General features: G+C 40.6%; 1 long non-coding RNA gene across 4 annotated transcripts in view; it reads left to right on the top strand.

Annotated features, from left to right (window-relative positions):
- Nucleotides 1-21,205, top strand: part of LOC127009013 (uncharacterized) — a 58,899-nt gene that overhangs the window by 14,360 nt on the left and 23,334 nt on the right. For all 4 annotated transcript variants that reach the window (XR_007761509.1, XR_007761508.1, XR_007761506.1 and 1 more), the window contains one exon: nucleotides 7,438-7,506. This is a non-coding gene — a long non-coding RNA (uncharacterized LOC127009013). The remainder of the gene's footprint in view (nucleotides 1-7,437; nucleotides 7,507-21,205) is intronic.

Genomic DNA, 21,205 nt, shown 5'->3' with positions numbered 1-21,205 from the left:
TTCTCATGAGTGTTTCTTCACGTTCACGGTGCAGAAGCCTTGTCAGACTATCACTAGGCACATAAAACTACTCATGGAAATACCCACAATAACCTCTACGAAAACCTCATCAAATGTATGTGTGTAAGCTCCGAAGTGTTTGAGAATATGGCTCTTTGTCTCCATAATGGTTAGGTTTTCTACTCGATATTCGAAACTAAGAGATTTCCTGTATAGTTTCTTCAAATTTCTTCTACAGGGTATATTTTATCACTTTCTTTACACTGTGCCCTTTATTTTATCGTCCAAACCAAGGTATACTTTCCATAATGGTCAAGAATTTTAGTCGATACCCGATACTTTTAAGAGGTTCTGATACAGTTCCCTCATATTTCTAACCCTCTACATAAACACCAAACACTATACAAGAACCGTTTGTAATTTTTCATATTTGGTTGAACTTACAAACAACTCTCTGGACTGTTCAACTCTGGCTATTTTAGTCTTCGTAACTGCGTAGCTCCCGCCTGCATTGAGAGATTCTGTGCATGAGTGAGTGAGAGTGGGTGAGTGAGTGAGTGAGTCATCGTTGCGTGGCCAGGGCAGCGATGACTGACAGAAGCGACAGTGAAATCAGCATGAAGTTCAAGGGTCCTCGATTCACTTACTTTTGTTTTTCCTCCTGCCATCTGTTGCTGATCATTTATGTTGATGTTCGGCTGTTACCACGTTACTACTACTACTACTACTACTACTACTACTACTACTACTACTACTACAACTACTACTATTTAATTTTTCCTTCTTTCCAGCCTTCCTTCTATTTTTCCTTCCTTTCTTATTTTTCTCCTTATGGTATTTTCCTTTCTTTTTTCTTTTGGTATTTTCTACTACTACTACTACTACTACTACTACTACTACTACTACTGCCACAACATCCCCACTTCATGTTATTATACACGACTTTCCCCGCTTGTCTTCCATCTGTCGATTCAGTAACATCACATTAAAGGAATTGAAAGTTATTTACAAGGTATGATTAGAGTCGCGTTTTCTCTCTGTAGTTGCTGTTTGGCTGAATAACTGAATCTTTTACTTTACTTTTTACATTAATGAAACAACTTAAGGGCATAACAAACATAAAACTAAAATCCAGACGGAGTGAAGAATGAGAGATCAGTTTGAGTTGGAGAAGTGTCTTACGGCTCACTTGAGTTATATTTGTTGGTCTTATCTGTTTAAAAATTGATTCAGACACTTATTGAACCATTGCATGACCAGCTCTCCTTGCTCAGGTAATCTTGGTAAGTGTGTCATGAGAAAAGAAAGTTATGTATTAATCAAGTAATTTTGTTGTCATTCAAATTACTCCAGATGTCAGTGCTCAAGTTATAGTCTTGTTTGTTTAGATTCAAGGCTGAAGAATTTGCTATACTACATTTACACTATTTATCTACTATCTACTGTTTATCTACTACAGGAGCAGCGAGTAGTGGGCTTTTTTTATTGTTTCCTTTTTTTTGTTCCCTTGTGCTGTCTCCTTTGCTGTAAAAAAACAACAACATTCATACTGTTTATCACAAAGACTGAAAGAGATGCCCATTTTCTGTAACGTAGTAGCTGTGTTGAAGAAAATGGGAGTGTATTGGAAATTAGTGTCGATGCTGTTGCTAAGTTGATATGTTCTTTGTGGGAATGATCCATGACTGAAGAGTTTACTATATTACAAGTATCACGAGAAATTCAAAACCCTTCGCCATCCGATATTGAGCCTCTCTTTTTTGTCCTCCTATTTTGTGTTCTTTATAGGAGCAGTACTTAGCGGGCTTTTTTGTTCTTTTTTTTCAGCAAAGGAAACAGCTTAAGGGCAAAAAAAAAGGAGGAAACGGTAATGAAAAAAAGCCCGCTACTCACTGCTCCTATAAAAAAAAAAGTTCAGAGGAGTGACCGAAAGACAGGTCAATTTTGGGAGGAGAGGTGTTTTGATGCTCTCCTATGTTTTTGTTATTGCCCTTGAGCCGCTTCCTTCACCGTACAAAAAGTCACAAAGGCTTAAAAAAATGACCATACTATCAAAGCTAATGTACGTACCAGGTGTGTTGAAAACTAGGGGAATGAACTCCAAATTCTGTTAATATATTCTTCGGAGGAATGACCCAAGACTGAAGGATTTGACTATATTAAATGTATTAGAAAGGCTTAAAAAGATGACCACACTAACTAATGTAGAGGTTGTGTTGAAGAAGAGGGGAATGAACTCCAAATTCAGTTAATATATTCTTCTTAGGAATGACCCAAGACTGAAAAATTTTACTATATTAAGTGTATTACAAAGGCTTAAAAAGATGACCACACTAACTAATGTAGAGGTTGTGTTGAAGAAGAGGGGAATGAACTCCAAATTCAGTTGATATATTCTTCTTAGGAATGACCCAAGACGGAAGAATTTTACTATATTAAGTGTATTTCAAAGGCTTAAAAAGATGACCACACTAACTAATGTAGAGGTTGTGTTGAAGAAGAGGGGAATGAACTCCAAATTCAGTTAATATATTCTTCTTAGGAATGACCCAAGACTGAAGAATTTTACTATATCTAGTGTATTACAAAGGCTTAAAAAGATGACCACACTAACTAATGTAGAGGTTGTTTTGAAGTTAATATATTCTTCGGAGGAATGACCCCAAACTGAAGAATTTTACTATATTAAGTGTATTACAAAGGCTTAAAAAGATGACCACACTAACTGATATAGAAGCTGTGTTGAAGAGGGGAATGTGCTCCAGATTACCGCAGATGTCATTGCTTTGCTAAGATATGTTTGTGGAAGCTTTGATAAGAGACTGAGCCATACTACATTTATTCCTAAAAAAAAGAAAAAGAAATGTACCATAGTGTTGTATTATTTGCCAGCTGTGTTGAAGCAGAGGGGAATGTACTCCTGTTGCATATGTTGATGGTACTTAATGCTCCTGCTTTTACCATGTTTTTATGTTTATTCCAAAAGTTAGAAAAAAAAAAAAACAGGTGTGTAAGAAAATGAAGATACTTTTCGTGTTAGTAACGGTACTGATTGCTATTATCTTTATCGTGTTTTCTTTCTTATTTTTACTTCTATCCCCAAAGTAAAAAAAAAGACCAGGTGTGTTGAAAAGGGTAATGAACTTGCTGTTGCACCTGTGAACGGTTTTTAAGACTGTTTTCATCGAGTTTTTACCATTCACCAAAACGCTAAGATAAGAGACAACATCGCTATTGAAGGAGAGGGGAATTTCCTGTTACCTCAGTTGACGGTAATCCTTGTTGCTACTTTCATCAAGTTTTTACCATTCACCAAAACGCTAAGATAAGAGACAACATCGCTATTGAAGGAGAGGGGAATGTCCAACTGTTACCTCTGTTGGCGTTACTCTATTTTACTGTTTTCATCGAGTTTTTACCATTCACCAAAACGCTAAGATAAGAGACAACATCGCTATCGAAGGAGAGGGGAATGTCCTGTTACCTCAGTTGACGGTACTCTGTGTTACTGCTTTCATCGATTTTTTACCATTCACCAAAACGCTAAGATAAGAGACAACATCGCTATTGACGGAGAGGGGAATGTCCTGTTACCTCGGTTGACGGTAATCCATGTTGCTGTTATCATCGAGTTTTTACCATTCACCAAAACGCTAAAATAAGAGACAACATCGCTATTGACGGAGAGGGGAATGTCCTGTTACCTCAGTTGACGGTAATCCTTGTTGCTACTTTCATCGAGTTTTTACCATTCACCAAAACGCTAAAATAAGAGGCAACATCGCTATTGACGGAGAGGGGAATGTCCTGTTACCTCGGTTGACGGTACTATGTGTTGCTGTTTTTATCGAGTTTTTCCCTTTACCCCCAAAAATAAGATAAAAGACCGCAGCTGTATTGACGATAAGGTGAATGTCCTCTTGTTGCCCGTGTTGACAATACCGCTTGATACTGTTTTACTTTTATCCCCCAAAACACTAAGATAAGAGACCACAACTGTATTAAAGAAAAGGGGAATATCCTCCTATTGCCTCTGTGACTAGTTTGTTTATGTTCGTGTTGTGTTTACCGTTTCTGTCACTCGGATGAGCCAAGCCACGTCTGCCATCTGTCGAAGGACACTCACGGCTCCTATGGTTAAGATGGCTTATGGGGGTGGGTAGGGGGGTTCTATGGTCTCTCTGGAGGGGCCGGGCAGCATATTCCTGAAGTGTGTGTGTGATGGGCAGTTCCCTGAGCCGTTGAGCCGTGGGTGACGTGTGGGTCGTTGCTCATAAACCAACCACGTAATCATCCTAACTATTCTCAGTGTAGTTCCCGGTAAAAAAAGTGCTGAATGTATAAGTCAAGCAGGGTTCAGACGCCATAGCTGTGCGTGGATTCATGACTTCTAAATCAACCTAACCTAATCTAACCTAACCTAACCTAACCCATCCTTAATTAACCTAAACCAAGTCAGGACCGTATACCTGTTTATTTCTCCGTCCTTTTGACAGCTCATGGGCATTTGATCTATTATTTCACTGTCCATTGAGTTACATGATCGTTTTATATACGTAATCTGATGTGCAGTGAGGGATGGATGTGTGTACTTGTCTGTGTGTTGGTGGTGTGTTTAGGCTGTGCTGCGTACCATAGTGTGCAGTGACAATTCAAGGGCATTTTATCTATTATTTCACTGTCCATTGAGTTACATGATCGTTTTGTATGTTCCCTGACGTGTGAGTGATGGTTACGTGGTTGTGATGATGGGTTCAGACTGTGTTGTGATTCTTGGTGTGCAGTGACTGAGGGAGTGCTCGTCTCATTTCACTGTTCATCGAGTACTGTGGGTTGTTTTCGTGTTCCCTGGTGTGCGGTGAGGGATGAGTCCAACACAGAGTCATTGTAAGCGCCGAAACCAAACTATGTTCACCACAATTATCCGTTATCTCTACTTAATACTAGACACTAAAGATATTTCCTGTGTGGTATTCTAGTTTCCTTCATTTTGTATCAACGCCAAACATTATACGAGGAATGTTCATAGTATTTTGTCTTTGGTTGGTGAGCTCACAAACTTGCTGTAATGGACTGTAAAACTGGTCCTATGTGTGTGTGTACTTGTCTGTTTGTGGTGGTGTTCGTTAGGCTGTGTTGTGTACCTTGACGTGGGGTGTGTGGCAGGCGTGTTTGTGTGTATGATTTCACTGGCCATTGACTTACATGAGAGAGGGTTGTATGTACATTCTTGGGGGTGGAGAGCAGTGAGGTGTGTGTGTGCGTGTGTGTGTGCGTGTGTGTGTGTGTGTGTAATTCTATCTCATTTGTTTTCAGTGATGTATGTAAGTTTGTATTCTAGTTTCTGTATCCTGCTGTTTTATAGTTTCAAATATCTCTCTATCTATCTGTCTATCTCTTTATCTGCCTATTCTCCATTTTATATTCCTTCTGAGAGACTATCATACGAAAATCGAACGGGGGATATATTAGAAAATGCATTAATTTCATGTATCTTATTCTATTGTATGTATTTATTATCAGTGAGTTTGAAGCGTTGACTGAAATAGAACTTGTGAAGAAAATATCCAAGACTCCTGGAATATAATAAAGTTAAGTTTTCCCACGCGTTGCTCAAAGGAGAAAAAAAGTGCATCAAAGGATATAAAGTAAACGAATAAATTAGACTCTTAAATTAATGGTATGCAGTAAAAGTCTCTCTCTCTCTCTCTCTCTCTCTCTCTCTCTCTCTCTCTCTCTCTCTCTCTCTCTCTCTCTCTCTCTCTCTCTCTCTCTCTCTCTCTCTCTCTCTCCCCCCCCTCCCGCATTATCGTGTTCAGTCATGTGTCACTCGAAACCCTAGAGACCACTTAACAGACTCGTATGTGTGTGTGTGTGTGTGTGTGTGTGTGTGTGTGTGTGTAGTAGTAGTAGTAGTAGTAGTATTTATTGTTTTGGTGACTGGTGAAGTTAGGTGGCACACACACACACACACACACACACACACACACACACACACACACACACACACATTTATACAGGATGGGAAAGGTGGGTGCATGTTTAGTGTACGTGACAGGCAGGTACTGTGTAGGTAGGTAGGTAAGCAGGTAGGAAGGCGGACAGGTAAGTAGATAGGTAGAAAAGTAGGCAGGTAGGTAAGTGGGTATGTGGGCAGGTTTGTAGTTAGGTAGATAGATAGCAAGTTGGGTAGGCAGGTATGTAGATAGATTGATAGAAAAGTAAACAGGTAGGAAGGTAAGTAGATAAATAGCAATGTAAGGAAGGGAGGTCAGCAAGCAAAGATACCAGGGAAAGAAAAAAATGGTATGATATGTGTGTGTGTAAGAATGTGTGTAAGGTTAAAACACACACACACACACACACACACACACACACACACACACACACACACATGCGGGCTGCCCTCTTTGTAATAATACCGCCGTGATGCTTCAACAATTGCCGTTCCTCGGGTTGTGTTGTGTTGTGGTGACTTCCCTAAGCCCTGAGGTGACCCCGGGCATGTCTCCTGCGATGCTACCCTTCTCTCTCTCTCTCTCTCTCTCTCTCTCTCTCTCTCTCTCTCTCTCTCTCTCTCTCTCTCTCTCTCTCTCTCTTGTATATATATTTTTGTTTATTTTTCTACTTTTGTTTTTGTTTTCTTTACTTTTTTTCTCTTCTCTCCTTTTATACTTTTATACGTATGGGCTTCTTAGTATGAATGGATGGATGGATGGACGCATATGTATTTTTATTTTCTTTCTCATTCTTTTTTGTATGGTAATATATTGATTGCATTGTACATACATATTTGATAACCCATGCACTTGTTTTTTGCTACGTTGAATATCCTTTTTGAAAATTACCTCCTTATTTATACGGAATGTTCTTTTTTTTTGTGTGTGGTGTATTATCGATTTCTTCATCTTTATTTCCCCCTGGCTTTTTTTTTCAACAACATTCCTCCTCCTTTTTGAAGTTTTCCTCTCTTGTTAATACGAAATGTATCAGCGAATTCGTTTTGTGACTGTCAGCTCATGGGTCAGTCTGTCAGTTAATCAGTTAGTTAGCCAGCCGACCGAAGAGGCGTCTCGTTAGTCTGTCTGTCTGTTTGCCTCCCGTTACCACTCATGACACAGCGAACTGGAAAAGGAAAGATGTTTGATTCTGTTATGTAAAGAGTGAGCCGTCCAGTCGAGTTACTATTATTACTATTATTATTATTATTATTATTATTATTATTATTATTATTATTATTATTATTATTATTGCATTATTATTATTATTATTGTTATTATTATTGTTACTACTACTACTGCTACTACTACTACTACTACCGATACTGCTACAACTACTACTACTACTACTACTGCAACTACTACTATTACTACGACGATGACCGACCATTATATTCTTGCTGTTCCTATTAACACCTGTTTTATCTCGTCTTTGCAGGTAAGTTGTTGTGTAATTCAACAACAACCGCCGACAGCAATGATAGCTTGGACGGGCCAGAGCCAGACGGTGAGTACATTATTATTATTATTATTATTATTATTATTATTATTATTATTATTATTATTATTATTATTATTATTATTATTATTATTATTATTTATTTATTTATTTATTTACTTTTTATCTTATTATCCCCGAGAGAGTATCATAAGAAAACCGAACGACTTTAGAATTTTCCCTATTAACACACACACACACACACACACACGAGTAAACTTTGTCGTGTGTATTGAGTTTGCATTTATTATTTTTTTTGTTCCTTTTGTTTTCACTTGACATTTTTTCTCATATTGAAGAAAGATATACCTATTCACATTTTCTCTCTCTCTCTCTCTCTCTCTCTCTCTCTCTCTCTCTCTCTCTCTCTCTCTCTCTCTCTCTCTCTCTCTCTCTCTCTCTCTCTCTCTCTCTCTCTCTCTCTCTCTTTGTGCTTGCTTGTGAAATGTTATTGGAGCTTTTGATGGAGGTGCGGGTTGGGGGAGGAGGAGGAGGAGGTGGGAGATGATGATGATGATGATGATTAGGAGGAGTTGTTGATCGTGGAGGTAATTGGTGTTTGAAGGAAGACTTTGGAAAATGCTCTAATGATGCTTTTTCTCCTTCTTCTTTTCCTCCTCCTCCTCCTCCTCCTCCTCCTTGTAACATCCGCTTTATAGTTTTTTTCCCTCTCCAGTCCCTTACACTTTCCCTTTTTTCATTATCTTCATCTTATCCTTCGTCTCTCTCTCTCTCTCTCTCTCTCTCTCTCTCTCTCTCTCTCTCTCTCTCTCTCTCTCTCTCTCTCTCTCTCTCTCTCTCTCTCTCTCACCTGTGGAAAGAGTCAAGGTGAACTCAGGTGCTGTCTAATTAATGATGGAATGCAGTTGACAGGTGGGAAAAAGGTGTTTCATGCGATTTTATTTTGCTTTATTTTACTTTTTTTAATTCCTGTGTTTTTGTGCGTTCATGTGTCTGTGTTTGTTTTCCTTCACCTCTTTCCTCCATTTCCTGTGATCACTTTTCCTTGTCTTTTTCCTCCATTAGATTTAGTTACTAGCACTCTCTCTCTCTCTCTCTCTCTCTCTCTCTCTCTCTCTCTCTCTCTCTCTCTCTCTCTCTCTCTCTCTCTCTCTCTCTCTCTCTCTCTCTCTCTCTCTCTCTCTCTCTCTCTCTCTCTCTCTCTCTCTCTCTCTCTCTCTCTCTCTCTCTCTCTCTCTCTCTCTCTCTCCCCCCCCCCTCTCAGTTGCGTCAAGGCAGAAACTGTTTGGGCTGAGTCGTTTCTTTTTTGGGAGTCGTCTTGATGTAAACACAGACCACCACCACCACCACCACCACCACCACTCTCCACCATCACCATTTATCAGTTTGAAGATCCACCCACTAGTTCCACCATCACCATCACTCACTATCACCACCACCAGCAATACCACTACCATCACCTCCATAATAATCTTTTACCACCAACCCCAGTCACCACCACTATCACCATCACTACAACCACCACCATCACTACCATCACCATCCTGACTGTCACTGCACTTGCTTTCGTCTATCATATATCTATTTTTTTTCTTTTTCTTTTTCCTTTTCTTGTCTTCTAATTTATTCATTTTATTTTTTCTTTCGATTTTTCTCTATCAAAATTTCCTCATTTTTCCTCTTCCTTTACTCCTTTCCTTTTCTTCCTTTCTTCCTTCCTTCCTTCATTCATTCATATATTCATTCATTCATTTACCCTCCCTCCTTCCGTCCTTCCTCCTCCTCCTCCTCCTCCGCAGCCCCATTCATAACACAGGTCGCCTCTGTTTCTGTCTGTCTGTCTGGCAAGTGTCTCTTCCTGGCTGCCTGCGCGTAATGGTAGCAGGCGCTGGAGGAGGAGGAGGAGGAGGAGGAGAAAGAGGGGTGAGAAAGGAAATGTACGAGGCAGAGGAGGAGGAAAGCAAATGGGAAGAGGAAAAAGAAAATTGGAAAAATGAATGGAGGAGGAGGAAGAGAGAATACGTAGAAAGGATAAAAAAAGGTAAAGATAGGAGACAGAGGAGGAGAAAAATAAACGGGAGGAGGAGGAGGAGGGTGAGAAGTGGAGAAATGGATAGTGGTAGAGGAGGAGGAGGAGGAGGAGGAGCAGCGGCAGCCGTGTATGTGATAAGGTAATGGTTGAGGAAGGAAGGGAGGCGAGGCTGCTCTCTCTCTCTCTCTCTCTCTCTCTCTCTCTCTCTCTCTCTCTCTCTCTCTCTCTCTCTCTCTCTCTCCGGCCGGGTGAATGAGTTGTGTTTGCTTCATTTCAGCTATTCATGTTTTCCTTTTTGCTTGTTTCTTTTTATATTCCTCTCTCTCTCTCTCTCTCTCTCTCTCTCTCTCTCTCTCTCTCTCTCTCTCTCTCTCTCTCTCTCTCACACACACACACACACACACACACACACACACACACACACACACACATGACTCCTCCCTTTCCTCAAACCTTTACGCCTATAATATTTCCTTCCCCTTTTTCCTCTATATTTCTTCCTCCGTTATCTTTCTCTCCCCTTTCTCCTTTCTCCCCTATGCTATCTCGCCTTCTTTATCCTTCCTTCACTTTGTATATTCCCTTTCTTCCCCTTACTTCTCTTTATTAACTTTTTTTTCTTTTTGTATATTCTTTGGTTTGTTTTCCGTTTCTATTCTTTTCTTTTTAGTTTTTTTTTCTCTGCATGCTTTCTAAAATTCTGCAGTCTTCCTCTTTCTCTTTAATATCTTTTTTTCTCTCCTCCGCAAGCCATAGCCTATATATAAGTCTCCTCGGCCAATATCAACACCTCCTCCTCCTCCTCCTCCTCCTCCACACACGCCCAGCCTTCCATCCTTTCCCTCCTCCTTCTCCCCCTCCTCCTCCCCCTCCTTTCCCTCCATTACCCAAGGTTACATTAATAAGTTGAGACGCTCTCCCTCTCACCACTATATCATTCTCCTCTTCCTCTCCTTCCTCTCTTTTCTCCCTCCCACTCCTCCTCCTACTCTCCTCCTTTCACTCTTCCCTCCCTCTCTCTCTTCTTCCTTCGTTCCACCTTCTCGTCATCTCGCCAACGCCTTTCTCTCTGCCTCTTTCCTCCTTACTTTCTATCTCCATTTATTTTCATTTTTATTTTGTTTCATGCCTTTCTCCTTACCTCCCTCCTTCCCTTCCTTTCTTCCTATTTCTCCGCCTGCCTCCTTCCTTTCCCTCCCTCTCCCCATTCCTGCCCCCTTTCTCTCCCTTTCTCTCTGTCTATCTCTTCTTCCCTCCCTCCCTCCCTCTCTTTACTCTCCTTCAGTTACTTAATTTCTTCTCTTCTTCTTGATGGTGAAGTGGTTTATATATTTTTTTCTTGATACTTAATTTCTCCTTCATAAGTTAATTTCCCGGGCGCGTGCACACACACACACACACACACACACACGGAGAGAGAGAGAGAGAGAGAGAGAGAGAGAGAGAGAGAGAGAGAGAGAGAGAGAGAGAGAGACTTTGATAATTACGTTTATTGAGAAGTTTTGGGAACCACATCACTTTTGTACGCTTGTGTGTGTGTGTGTGTGTGTGTGTGTGTGTGTGTGTGCCTTTAGTTTACTCGGCCAATAACGGAAATAACCAAAGAAGATATTAATGATGCAAAGGATAAGATTAAATATTGATAAAGCAGATAAGGGAACGGGGAGACACCACCGCCATTATCATCACTCATCAGCACTACCACCACCACCACCACCACCACATTTATTGTCATCATTTTCATCCCCACCATAATCATCACCATTATCATCACCACCATATTTACTAGTACCACCACCACTATCATCATCACCATCATCATCACCACCATTTTCATCACCATCATCATTACTTACCAATGATTCTCTACTATTATCAACACCATTTTTACTACAACAGAACTTTACTACTACTACTCCTACTCCTACTGCTACTACTACTACTACTACTACTACTACTACTTCAGTCCTTCTCTGGAGTGCACTGTTTGGTCATGTCTTAGAAAAAAAAACTTATCAGATAGCACTCCGTCCTATCTCTTGATCTACATAAGTTTGCATTCAGGCGGTGTTGTTGTTGATGTAGTAGTAGAAGTAGTAGTAGTAGTAGTAGTGGTAGTGGTGGTAGTAGTAGTAGTAGTAGTAGCGGAGGGCACTTAGATAGATGAGAATTATGTAAAACCTTTCATATCGTAATAACATGATTGAATAAGGCAACCCTACCTTACCTTACCTCACCTTACTCTACCTTACCTTGCCTTACCTTACCTTATCTTACGTTACCTTACCTTACCTTACCTTACCTTACCTTACCTAACCTTACCTTACCTTACCTTACCTTACCTTACCTCACTTTACCCTTACTTAACCTTTCCTTACATTACCTTACCTTATCATACCTTACTTTACCTTGCTCTTCCCATCCTCCTTCCTTCCTCTTCCTCCCTGTGTGTGTGTATAAAAAGAGCCAGGGAGCAAAAATATCAAGGGAGGTGTGGCGTGGTGCCGATATGGGGAGAAAAAAGGGAGAATGTGGAGAAAAAATAGAGGGAGGGGCGTGGAGTGTTAAAATAAAGAAAGGAGGAAAAAATGGGAAAATATGGGGTAAGAGAGAGAGAGAGAGAGAGAGAGAGAGAGAGAGAGAGAGAGAGGTGTGGCTTGTTGCGTATATTCTCTCCACCTGCTTCCCCCCCCCCCCCTTAACCCTTTTTGTGGAGGTGGTGGTGGTGGTGGTGGAGGTGACCTTGATCCACGTGACCTCTTCCACCTAAACCACCTCCTCTTGCTCCACCTGATTTTCTTCCTCCTCCTCCACTGTCTCTATCTTTAGTTTCTTTGTTGTTGTTGTTGTTGTTGTTGTTGTTGTTGTTGTTGTTGTTGGTGGTGGTGGTGGTGGTGGTGGTGATAGTGTTGGTTGTCCTTTTCATGTTCTTTTTTCATTGTTTTTGTTGTTATTGTTGTTCTTCATCTTTTTTTTTCTTCTTTGCTTATGTTGTCATTTCTTCCTTCTCCTATTTGTTTTGATTCGATTGTTATTGCTCTTCTTTTTTTATCCCTTATTCTCTTATTGATTCGTCTCCTCCTCCTCCTCCTCTTCCTCCTCCTTTTTCATCCTCTCCCCCCCTTCTCGTCCTCATCCTTAAGCCTTCTCTTTTACACAACTCACCCACCACCACCACCACCACCACCCCTCCCTACTTGAATGACAAATGGACGTAGTAGTATAATCAGTAATTGTTGCCATTCGTGCGGGGGGACACATTGAAAGACACCTCGGGGACGCATAGGTAAGGGAATGGGGACTTAGGGACGGATGATGGATGGCGGGGAGGGAGGAGAGACAGACAGATGGAAGGGAAGGGTAGAAAGATAGATAGATAGATAGATGGATTGATATGGAAAGGAATGGTAAATAGATAGATAGGGAAGGGAAAGGAGGGATGATGATTGTCGGGGAGAAGAGGAGGAGAGACACATGGATTGAAAGAAAGGGTACATAGATAGATGAATATGAGAGGGAATGATAAATAGATAGTTATAGAAAGGAAAGGTAAATAGATGGTTAGGTATGGAAAGGAATGGGGAACTTAGGGAGGCGTGACTGATGATGATAGGGAAGAAGGAAAACAAGTGGATATAAGAAAATGGTAGACAGATAGACAGAGATAAATTGATAGTTGCCAGAAGGTGGAAGGGAATGGTAGAGATAGAGATAGATAGATACATAGATTGAGGAAGATGCAACAATGAGGAAGAAGAGGGAAGCTAATGGTAGATAGGCAGATTGATATTTAGACACGTATAAGAACATGGAAGGATAAACAAGGTGGAAAGGAATGGTAGAGATAGATAGATAGATAGATAGATAGGAGTAAGAAGATGGACGGATTACGAGAGTGGAATGGAGTGGTAGATAGAGACAGATTGATAAATGTAAAAAGAGTAAAGATGAGGAAGAATATGGAAGAAAGAGAGAGAGAGAGAGAGAGAGAGAGAGAGAGAGAGAGAGAGAGAGAATGAAGATGCAAATATGAGGAAGAAGGTGCCAGGAAATGTTAGATAGATAACATACATAATTTGACACTTTTAATAAGATGCAAAGTTAATGAATGGTCGTTATCTATTGTATCGTCTATTTCTTTGTCCTGTCTCTTTGTCTGGTGTGTAGTGTATTTACAGTTTAAAGGACAGACAGACTAATGGCTTCTTAATGACGGGGGGGGGGGGGGGACTTGAGGGCCGTATTAAATTGATCATATAGCATTAGTAGAAAGACATGCTAAATAATGATCGGGATAATAATAATGATGATGATGGCTTAGTTTTCGTTGAGGCATATATGAAGAAAGGAATACAGAAGGGGAAAAAAGAAAGGTAGGCAATTTTTATTTATTTATTTATTTTTATTTTTTTTATTTTGGTATTTTCTCTTCCTAGTTTTTTTTTTTTTGTTGTTGTCATTTCTCTTCCTCATTCTTTCTTTACTTTCTCATTGCGTCGTGTCCTCTTTCTCCTCCTCTTCCTCGTCCTCCTCCTTCTCCTCCTTCTCCTCCTCTTTTTCGCCCCCCTTCGCTCTCATACTTACATATGTACCTACCTACCTACCTACCTACATACATACATACATACATACATACATACATACATACTTACACATACATACATACATACATACAGACAGACATACGTACATACATACATACACACATACATACATATATATACTCACACGCACACGCACGAGTCTTTTGAAATAGTTTGTTGTAGAAATAGGAAAGAAAAGAAGAAAAAAAGCGTAGTAGAAGGGAGGAATTTCCAAGAGTACACCGAGTTAAGGATGCGAGAAGAGATAAGGAGGGAGGCGAGGAACGAAGATGCTGGTTAACTCTTGTTTTATCTAGTCAGGATGATGATGGTGGTGGTGGTGATGATGATGATGGTGGTGGTGGTGACTTGGTTTGGGTGATGTTAATGATTATGATGACCATGTTTAAGATGGGCAGTAATTAGTGGACTTTTTTTCCTCTTTTTTCCTTGAGCTTCTTCCTTTACAGTAAAAAAAATGAATGTTGGTTGTTTTGAAGATGGTGTGACTAGCTGTGGTGATGATGATGATGATGATGATGATGATGATGACGATGATGATAGTCCAGATTACCTTTATATTCGTAGTGATAAATAATGTTCTTGAGGGTAGTATATTTTTTTCTTATTTTCTCGAGTGATTCTTTCGTTTTTTTGTTTCCCTCTTGCATTCTTCACCTTTAAACAAGAAAAAAATAATGTGTGTGTGTGTGTGTGTGTGTGTGTGTGTGTGTGTGTGTGTGTGTGTGTGTGTGTGTGTGTGTGTGTGTGTGTGTGTGTTACTTAGCATGCTTGGGTTTGGACAAGTTACGTTTAGTCACCGTGGGATTAAGCCAAGTAATGTTAGCTCTTTTTTTTTTTATGTACGGCTACTCTGTGTGTCTGTGTGTGTGTGTGTGTGTGTGTGTGTGTGTGTGTGTGTGTGTGTGTGTGTGTATCAAGACCACATTATCCCCCTCACGTGGCATTGAACCCTAAAGAATGTTATCAGAACGTGTTTATTTTTGACACCCCGGGATGCTACTGGGTTCGATATGAGCGCCGCGGTATTCACTCTCTCCTGGCAACACTGAGGCACTCTTGTAGGCGCAGAGATTGGTGTGGTTATGTGCTCGTTGTGTTATTTATGTGTTTGGATGCCTCGTGTTCTCCCTTATCAGCTTTGGGGTTTTCTCTTACTCCTTCTCCTCCTTCACACACGCAAAATAAATATCACTTACTTGCAAAATCAGTTCTGGTGGGCTTCTCTTCCTCCCTCTTTCTCACATAAAAAAGAGAAAATCAATGCATGGAAGTCGCCCTCCCTTTAAAAATAGGCCCCCGTACGAACGATAGAATCCAGTGAGCGAAAACTATAGAGAATGGATGCTGTTAACTGTAACTGTTCTGCGTTATTAGTCAATTTTCATATTGCTTCATGTTCTGGGTGAAGATATCCATTCTTGGCATATCGTCCACTCACTGAAAATAAATAAGTAAATAAAAGAAATGGATGAGTGAATTAATTGCTCCATATAATTTATGTATGATCTCTTTGAAATTACCTTTCTCTAATAGTCCTCCTCCTCAGTTTCAAGAGTCCTGATTATACTAGCACATTCAGGAATCACAGTTCCACAAAAGTCTCTCATGATGACCTGTAGACAAGCGCCTGCCAGTCCTTATTAGCGTTCTTGAGTTAACGAAAAAAAAAGTAAAACTGATTGAAACACTTGAACAATATAACAACAGTAATAACAACAACTGGATGACTTACACTTTGAAACTCATCGTGTTTGCGTGGGAAAGGCGTTTGCTAATTTAGAAATGGCTTTGTAAACTCTTGTAGCGGTATTGGACAAACGAAAAAAAAAAATTACAAGCATAAGTAAACAGTTTAACAGCAACTGGTTTATAATATGAGATTCATCGTGTTTGTGTGGGAAAGGCGTTTGCTAATTTGGAAGTGGTTATATTTACTCTTTTGGTGCTACTGGAGAAACGAAAAAAAAAAGGTAAAATTGATGGAAACAGCTGAACAATCTAACAACAATATTAACAGCAACTGGATTACGATTTGAGACTCATCGTGTTTGCGGAAGAGGCGTGCTTGCCGCGTCTGTGTTTGGTAATTTAGACGTGTTTTTGTTTACTTTCGTGGTTATATGTTCAGTAGCGTGTGTGTTTACGTGCATGAATCTGCTGTCTGTATCACTTGCCTGGTCTTCCCTTTCTTGGCAAAACAAACGTCACGCCTCTAGTGGTAATACGGAGTTAGTCTTGGATAGGTTACGATAATAGGTTTGACTGCTTTATTCCCCCTTAATTGCTGTAGTATTGTTGTCTGTATGAGTGTCTATCATTTCCTTGGTATTTTCTTTCTTACCACAACAAGCGTCACGTCTGTAGTGGTAATACTGTGTTAGTCTTGGAGAGGTTAGGATAATAGGCTTGATTAGTTTATTATCCCACCTAAGATCCTTTCAATGGCGTGTGAATGAGTGTCTTTATCAGTTGTTCGGTATTTCCTTTTCTTAGCACAACAAACGTCACGTCTGTAATGGTAGTGCTGTGTTAGTCTTGTATAGGTTACCATAATAGGCTTGATTAGTTTATTATCCCACCTAAGATCCTTTTAATGGCGTTTGAATGAGTGTCTTTATCAGTTGCTCGGTATTGCCTTTCTTATCACAACAAGCGTCACGTCTGTAGTGGAAATACTCTGTTAGTCTTGTATAGGTTACCATAATAGGCTTGAGTGGTTTATTTGCCCGTAATTGCCGTGGTATTGGTGTTTGCTTGAGTCTGCTTTTATCACTTGCCTGGTATTTCCTTTCTCAGCACAACAAGCATCATGCACGTCACTTGTGGTAATGCTTTGTTAATCTTGTATAGGTTACGATAATAGGCTTGATTGGTTTATTCGCCCGTAATTGCCGTGGTATTGGCGTTTATCACTTGCCTGGTATTTCCTTCCTCAGCACAAAAAGCATCATGCACGTCACTTGTGGTAATGCTTTGTTAATCTTGTATAGGTTACGATAATAGGCTTGATTGGTTTATTATCCCGTAATTACCTTGGTATTGACGTCTGGATGAGTCTAGTTATATTGTTTATTTTTACATATATATATTTCCTTAGCAAACCAGCGTTGTTTTTTTGTGGACCTCGTCTCTACACGTGGTAATACCGAGTTGCTCTTAGATAGGTTAGGATAATTGGTTTGATTGTTTTATGATCCCACTTAATGACCGTGGTATTGGTTCCTGTTCTTAGCAAAACAAGCACTAAGTCTATTTGTGAGCCACGTGTATACAGTTGGTCATGCGGTGTTACTGTGGCAAAGGTTAGGAAAATAGGCTTGATTGCTTTATTATGCCTAATGACCGCGGTATTGACTCTAGTACTTGGTTTCCCTTTCCTATCTTTAACAAACATCGTCAATTTTGTCTTGTTAAAGTTACAGAAGAGAAGGGAATGCAGGATGGTTGAAGAAAGTAAAATGACCAAGTTATCGACTCTGGTAGTGCGGAGTTATTTTAGTATAGGTTATGGTAATAAGCTTGATTGCTTTATTATCTCTCCTAATGACATGGAATTGGTGTCCGGCTATAAACGAATGAATAGCTCGTTGTTAGTACATTTATAAGACCGTACATATGCAGAAAAGTATCAAGACGACTCTCCTATAGATTCTGATTCTCACTTTCGCCTTTTTTTTTTCTATACAGTAAAGCAAACAGGTTAAGGGCGAAAATAAACGATATAGAAAAAAATCCGACAGTGTCTTTGCTCCTCCAATGTGAAAAATATAAGGATATCACTCCAAATATCGGTAAGAAACTTGTCTTGATACTCTCCTCATGAAAGCTTTTAAAATCGCAAGCAGGAGGAAATACAGAAAGGCTGTTCCAGAGATTACCAGGGAAAGGGATGAAAGAATGAAGATGCTGGGATACTCTTCCTTGACTGAACGTTTCCCTAAGCTTACGAATGGTGCTGTTTATGGTGGTAAAAAAGCCTGAATGGTCCCTTAAGGCGTATTTAAATCTTCCCTCACCTTTTATTTTATTTTTTACAACATAGGTGGCAGCTCAAGGGCACAAAAAAAGGAAACAATAATAATAAAAAAAAGCCTGCTACTCGCTGCTCATGTCCTCTACCTTTTTTTTTCTTTCTGATTTTGAGCTGCCTCCTTCACTATAAAAAAATAAAACATGTGAAACCGAGTCGTATTTCTGACATCTCTCACTGTTCACTACTTTTTTTCTTTCGCCCTTGAGCTACCTCCCTCACTGTAAAAAATAAAAGTGTGGAAAAGTCAGGATGAAGTAACGTTTTGTCTTCGCTAATGAAAGGGTTTGTGTCCCCTGCTCGTCTCTCTCCTGTCTCTCTGGGGGCAGGTAGCGCCATTAAGGTATTATGCAGCGTTACGCAAGTGTTACGCTGTTGCTAAATGTGTTACGTTCGTACTGTGTGTGTGTGTGGCATCGCTAGCTTGTGTATTCTTTTGTTATGGTAATATGTTGTGTTTAGTGTATGCCTGTAGGGACAATGGTATGTATGTTGTGGACTCATCCTATAGTATTGTGTGTATGGTGATATGTTCGTGTATGTGTTTGTGTGTGTGTGTGTGTGTGTGTGTGTGTGTGTGTGTGCGTGTGTGTGTGTGTGTGTGATAGATATGAACTCGTAAATAGATAAATAGATCGAGAAACGAAAAATACAAAGATAGATAGGTAGATAGGTAGGTAGGTTGGTTGGTAGGCAGGTAGGTTGGTTGAAAGATAGGTAGACAATAGGTTAATAGATAGATAGATTGATAGATAGATAGCTAAATAGGTAGATAGGTAGGTAGGGTGGTTGGTAGAAAGATAGGTAGACAATAGGTAAATAGATAGATTGATAGATAGATAGATAGATACAGAAAGAGACAGCCAACCAGACAGACAACAAAAGTGTGGAGTCAGGCCAGTATTGTGGACACACTGGACAGTCACCCTGGCGTTCTGTGGCGTCACCCTCACATCTGCCTCGTAAACTACCCCCCCCCCCCCTCTCCTCCCCTCCCCCAGTCTCCTCCCTTTCCTAACCCCTAATTTATTGTAAGGTAATGTTAAAGCAGAATACAGCAGGGTAAAGTAAAAGAATGTACCTTCATCCTTTTGAGACTATATATGTATAATGTTATATGTATGTGTATATCTCATTAAATGTATCAAATAAAATAAAAAATCTCCCTCCTCGTCCCTTCCCTCTCCTTGCCCCTCCCTTCCCTGGCTTCTTCCCCCTCCTCGTCCCCTCCCTCCCTAGCCACTTCCCCCTTCTCGTCCCCTCCCATTTCTCGCCGCTTCCCCCTCCACGCCCTCATCCCCCATCTCCCCTCTCCTCGTCACCTCCCTCCCTTGCCCCTTTCCCCTCCTCGTCCCCTCCACGCCCTCACCCCCCATCTCCCCCTTCCCCTTCACCTCCCTCCTTCGCCCCACCCCTTGCCACTCCAGACTTGTCCTACCTTTAGCTGGTGTCTGGGCAAGGCGACGCGGTGCACCCGTCTGCCACCACCACCACCACCATCGCCGCCGCCGCCCCTCACCTGGCCGCTCACCTTCAAGGCCTCGCTCCCTCAGGTGTATGCACGTGTTGCAATACCTTCGTGGAGTCAGGTGTGTGTGTAGGGAGTGTAGGGTATTGTGTGTTCGCCATTTTGTACGCATTCGTCCAGTTAGTACTCACATTCGGAAAAAAACACTGAACTTTGGTTAATTAAAAAATATGATCTAGTGTTGCTAAGGTGAGAACCGATGAGCTTTATTTACTCAGACTATATTTGTTTGTTTGTATCGTGTGTTCGCCATTTTGTACGCATTCTTCCAGTTAGTACTCACATTCGGAAAAAAAACACTGAACTTTGGTTAATTAAAAAATATGATCTAGTGTTTTTAAGGTGAGAACCGATGAGCTTTATTTACTTTGTCTATATTTGTTTGTTTGTTTGTTTTTTCATGCTCCGGCTCGATTTTTTTCTCGCACTCTTCCAGGAAATAAATACTGAACTTTGGTTAAAAAAAAATGATAGTGTTTTTAAAGTGAGGGCTGATGAGCGTTCTTTATTTTGACTATAGATTTTTTTTTCAAGCTCCGGCTCTATTTTCCTTTTTTCTTCCCACGAAATTCACCTACTCTTAAAAACCTATCACTCGGCCGCTCCAGTTTTATGCCGAAATATTCCTTGTGGATTTATGGAGTTCCTTCCGATGCGGCGCAGGATGTCCAGGTGGCGCCGGCAGACACTTCAATAATACCACTTGGCCGAGTTAATAACGAATTTTCAATGGTGTCTGTCGCGTACAATGTGGAGCAACGCTATGACAGTTCGGTAATCACATCGTTAACCTGGTACCTGCGGGGATCATGTTTCTTAAAGGCCCCTCTAAGCGAAAATAGTGAGAAAAAATCATCACTCACGCACACCATTTCATTATATATATATCAACGCATTTGTGATCGGTTTATGCATCATCTATTTTTGGGGGTTTATATCATGGCACAAATTTGGCCCGTCGCTGCTACACGGTAAAGCCACAAATTTGGCCCGTTGCTGCTACACGGTAAAGCCACAAATTTGGCCAGTTGCTGCTACACGTAAAGCCAAATTTGGCGTTACACGGTAAAGCCACAAATTTGGCCCGTCGCTGCTACACGATAAAGCCACAAATTTGGCCCGTCGCTGCTACACGGTAAAGCCACAAATTTGGCCCGTCGCTGCCACCATTAACCCCTTCAATACAAGCAGACAAAACATAACCTCCATGCCATCCTTTTATTACAAAAAACGTAGAACCAGTCAATGACCATGACGCACATACAGCGTCTCTAGGATATGGTTCGAGAGATGAAATGACTCATATACTGCGTCATGGTACTGAAGAGGTTAAGGCGCGTGATTAACATTATGACAGTTCGGTAATCAGCTCGCTAATACATGTAATTAGTGTACACGATTGGCGCATCAGTGGCTACCTTGGACTTACGGGCGACACACATAGATAAGACACACTTCAGCGGGTCGTGTATGATGTCAAGGATTTAGGTGATACAGACTCGCGTGGTGCGTACACAGCGTTCGTATTTTTAGGAACGAATCAACCATCG

Source organism: Eriocheir sinensis, chromosome 39 (assembly GCF_024679095.1).
Source record: "Eriocheir sinensis breed Jianghai 21 chromosome 39, ASM2467909v1, whole genome shotgun sequence".
Lineage (NCBI taxonomy): Eukaryota > Metazoa > Arthropoda > Malacostraca > Decapoda > Varunidae > Eriocheir > Eriocheir sinensis.
This window is presented reverse-complemented; position numbering and strand designations above follow the sequence as displayed.